Genomic DNA, 4,840 nt, shown 5'->3' with positions numbered 1-4,840 from the left:
TAAAATAAGGTATGCCTATAATATAGTGTTTATTGAGTGTCATATGCCAGGCTTTCTGCTACATCTTTTATAGGTATTATTGGTGATCTTACAACCATTCTGAATGTAGGTATTATTGTCCCCATGTTACAAATGGGAAAAATAAAACACTGAAGGAGTATTTGCCCATGATGACAGAGCTAATAAAGGGCACCAGCAGTTTGCAGGAAGGATTGGTGGAGCAAGATATTTAAAGGATCTACAATTTGCCCAATGTAATCTCTGTGAAATTATCAACACATTGTAGAATTTCTTCTTCTCTTGATATTTCCCATTTTGCTGAAATGACATTTACCAAAATTCATCTTATTTTCATAAGATCCATAAATGCATTTTTGAATAATGAAGATCATTTAAGCTGGGCACAGTGGTTCACACCTATAATCCCAGCACTTTCAGAGGATTGCTTGAGGCCAGGAGTGTGACACCACACTAGGCAATATAGCGAGACCCCATTTATACAAAAATAAAAGTAAAATTAACCAGGTGTGGTGGTGGTAGTCCCAGCTACTTGGGAGGCTGAAGTGGGAGGATCACTTGAGCCCAGGAGTTCAAGGCTGCAGGGAGCTATGATCATTCCACTGTACTCCAGCCTGGGTAACAGAGCAAGACCCTGTTTCTTTAAAAAAACAAAACAAAACAAAACGACAGGATAATTTAGAATTATATGTTTTCTGATTCTAGAGTTTTGGTTGAAGAGACTTTAGGATTAAAAAAAAACCCACAAAACTAAATTAAGTTTATAAATAGTTTGTGTTTGACCCAACAATAAATAAATACTAGCCTTTGACTCATATACTTGAGAAATGTGTGTGGCTCCCTGGCATGTGTCACTGAGTCTGAGCCTGTAGGCTGGGTGAGCAAATATTTAAGCATGAGTAAGAGCAATGATGGCCCCTTTGGCAGTCCTCAATGCACTAGCATGCACTAAAACCAAAATACACAAGGAGATTCAGCACCGTTAAGAAGAGAAATCCAAGTTGACTTGGCATGAAGCAGGAGGCTGATTGAGAGCTTTGAAACCTCTTTAAACTTGGACATTCCAAGAATCCTGGAAGAGAGCTATTGTGAAAAAAACTAGGAGACCTGCCAGGTAAGCCTGACTTGGGGTATACAATCAAATTCCTTTCTTTATGAGCGTCAAACTAAAGTTATAAACACCAACTATTTTACAGACAAATGCCACATTCCTGGTAGAGGGAAAGATTTTCTCATAAAAAAAATAAGAAAAGAGAACTACTATACCTAGAAGTTTTATGTATTTTATTTATTCCATATAATAACTTCCTGGAGTTGGAATAATTTCTCACTTACAAATGAGGAAACTATGGCCCAGAGAGTTGAATTAATTTATCCACAATCACACAACTTGTGATGGGGCTGGGATTTGAACAGTAACTTTTTGACTTCAGATACATCTTTCTCTGGTAGTCAGCTGTTTACTGTGGCTAAAGGAAGATTTGTAGATTTATCATCTAATCAAGAAAACTACAGTGTCACAGGATCCTGAGGGTGGAAGACATGTGATTTCAGCACCATGTCGTATTCATCCTTACATCCCTTACAGTGCCCAACATATCATAGATATTCAATGTGTTTGTAGAATGGTGAATGGATGGCTGTGTGGACGAATGGATGGATGCATGGATGGATGGTTGGATGGATGGATGGACAGATGGATGGGTGGATGGATGCATGAGTGGGTGGGTGGATGGATGGATAAATTCCATTATCCCTGGGCTGTTCAAATTCACTATCTTTTCCATGTTGAGGGCCTATTTTCCAGAAGACAGCAGGCAGTAGATAATATTGTGATATTGCACTTCCTTCCTCTAGGCAAACTCAGGCAGGAAAAGGAGTTTTTAACAATTTGTCACTAATTCTTTAGCCACTTTTCTGAGAAGTTAAATACATATTTAGGTTACTGCTGTTGTTTCATTCACATGAGGATAAGGAGCATCTCACCACCTTCATTTAAGGAGGTAAACATGCCTCATTTGCAGCTGCTTCAGTTCAATGAATGCAGGCAGTACTGTACCTCTTTATAGAAATTGTTCCATCTCCCTTTCAGGTCTCACCCTTTTTGCAAAGTCCCATATCTTGCATTATTCCTGGGAAGCTAGTTCCATTTTCTCTTTAACTCAGTCTCACAGATTTAATTTTTCCCAAAGCCAACCCCAAGCTGCTGCCCAAACAATTCTGAAGGTATCTAAAGTGGACTTCTTGTGTCACCACTGAGGCCAAGGGACTCTCCAGTGGGATTCAGTCAATTTTTTTTTTCCTAGACATTGGCATTACCTAACTTAGAGCAGGTAGGAGCATTAGGGAAAAGGAACAGGAACTGGGAATGTCATCTTCACGTTGGCCTCTGCTCCCTTGTGGTAAGCAGGGCAGGTGTTCTTGGCAACAGGGCTGGCATCTTTGCCAGCTGTCTCTGTCTGACGTCCACATCTTCCTTCTTTCTCCCAGAAGACTTTGTTTCCTCAGTGGGTATTTGTGTCTTGTCTCTGTTAACTTTAGAGAGAGATGAGGAGAGTCTTGGCCAAGGAAAGTCTTATTTTACATTCTTTTCTAGGAGTGAGTGTTTGGTTTCTGCTCTGGAGGTGCTTGAGAAAGGCAATAGATCTTATCTCCAAGTCTTATTTTCTAAAGAGGTTCCAAGCCATCGATACGCATGATGTGAGTAGGAATCTTTCTCAGATACTAAGTGGAAACTGATATTCACAAGCAATGTTCTAAGTTTGCCAAATGGCAAAGCCTGTGGGACAGGGGGCATGAGAACTAACCACACCTCTCTAAACAGCTCCAGCATCCCAGCAGCCATTTCCTGCTGACCGCTGAGCAGGAAGAGCACATGACCCTGGCTGGAGCCGGCAAGAGGGTGGAGATGATCAGAAATCCTTTCACTGTCAAATTCAGAGAAGAAACATGCTGAGAAGAGGCATTTCCTATGCCAGGGCTACCTGTGCCTTGAGGAATACATGTAGGAGACACTATTTGAAAAGGTAAATCATTTATCAAATTCTAGGGGGAAAGTATTAGGATAGAGTGGCTTGTGGAAAACTGAGAGGAACATTCACCTCAGAAAATGGGAGGTTTATTTAAAGCAGAAAATTACAATAGTATTATTTTTAGAGAGAGAGAGAGTATGTATGTGTGTGTGTGTGTGTGTCTATACCTTCATTAATACTAAGTACTCTTCAGAACACTAAATATGATCTTCCCAACCTTAAATTCAGAAGGGAGCCATTTCCCAGTTTATTTCAAACAGCCCCAGTTATCAGATAAATATTTTTTCTAGGTCGCCACCTTGGTGGAACAACCAAAGCAGAGATAATGCTGGGCCCTCTAATCAACTGAACAGTGGCTTCAAAAAGATAGATCAAAGTTATAATCTCCTGCAACTGTGCATGTGACTCTGTTTGGAAATAGGATCTTGCAGGTATGATGAAGGCAAGGATTTTAAGATGAGATCATCCTAAATGTGGATGGGTGAGTCCTACACCTGATGACTGGTGTGCTTCTAATGGAAACAAAAGGGAAATGTAACACAGGGACACCTGGAAGGCCATGTGAAGGCGAAGGCTGACATTGGAGTTATGTTGCCACAAGCCAAGGAATGACAGGGTTGCTAGCAACCACAAGAACTGAGAAGACAGCCATGGAACGAATTCTTCCTCAGAGCCTCCAGAAGGAACTCACCCTGCTACACTTTGATTTCAGACTCTGGCCTCCAGAACTGTGAAAGAACAAGTGTGTGCTGTTTTAAGCCACCCAATTTGTGGTAATGTGTTACAACAATCCAAGGAAACTAATAGAAACCCCACGCCTTGGGTCTGAGCATAGAAGTAAATTGGAAATGACTTACATTGCCTTGACATACTGGAAGAACCTGTTTTTCCAGATCTATGTGACAATTAAAACTGAATAATTTCTTTCTTTCTTTTTTAAGAGACAGGGCCTCCTCGCTTTGTCGCCCAGGCTGGAGTGCTGTGGTGCTATCACAGCTCACTGCAGCCTTGAACTTCCAAGCTCAGGTGATCTTCCCATTTCACTCTCCCGAGTAGCTGGGACTGCAGGCACACTGCCATAGCTGGCTAATTTTTAAATTTTTTGTAGAGACAGGGGTCTCCCTGGGTTGCCCAAACTGGTCTCAAACTTCTGGCCTCAAGCAATCCTCACTCCACAGCCTCCCAAAGTGCTAGGGTTACAGGGAGGAACCATCTCAACTGGTCTCAAAAAGAATAATTTCTATATTAGACAGAAGACACATGTTTAAATTCTAGCAATCTTGCCTGAAATCTCTGCAAAATTAAAGTGAGGGGCAAGAGGGAAGGCCTAAACTCATACTTTTGGTGAATTCAAGATGCACCAGGGTTTTATTTGCAGGAAGGCCCTGAGAAGCCTCATGTGGACAGTGGTTGGATCCTGTGGAAGTCTCCAGGGCTAAGCCTCTAAGTAAGTGGAGACCAGGGACTGCTCCTTCATCTCCAGGACAATATACAGATGGAGAAGTGACTGGCACCAGGGAAAAAGGAGGGAGTAAAGGGAAACAGGCTTAGACTGAAAATGGGGACAGTGTTAGGGTACAGTCCAATTTTGCATCTTTTCACCCCATTTTATGGTTCTCCTTCTTGCATTGGGTAATTAGAGAAGGCATGACAATGGACTGAAACACAAGTCAAATAATTGATTCAGGCACCAGTGGAGAAGAAGCTGTGAATGCAAGGTTCTATTGTGGACTGATGGACAAGTAGAAGAAGGGTTGTTGCCCCACTTGGGCAGGATGACTGAGCAGAGC

The 4,840-nt window shown here is 41.8% G+C and overlaps 1 long non-coding RNA gene across 1 annotated transcript; it reads left to right on the top strand.

The window, feature by feature from the left end:
* Positions 1-2,648: 2,648 nt before the first annotated feature.
* LOC108540497 (uncharacterized) lies at positions 2,649-3,917 on the top strand. Its single transcript, XR_001888689.1, has 3 exons — positions 2,649-2,718; positions 2,843-3,044; positions 3,341-3,917. It is a non-coding gene; the product is annotated as an uncharacterized LOC108540497 (long non-coding RNA).
* Positions 3,918-4,840: the final 923 nt, after the last annotated feature.

Source organism: Rhinopithecus bieti, unplaced genomic scaffold, assembly GCF_001698545.2.
Source record: "Rhinopithecus bieti isolate Rb0 unplaced genomic scaffold, ASM169854v2 scaffold_18688, whole genome shotgun sequence".
In the NCBI taxonomy this organism is placed as follows: Eukaryota; Metazoa; Chordata; class Mammalia; order Primates; family Cercopithecidae; genus Rhinopithecus; species Rhinopithecus bieti.
This window is presented reverse-complemented; position numbering and strand designations above follow the sequence as displayed.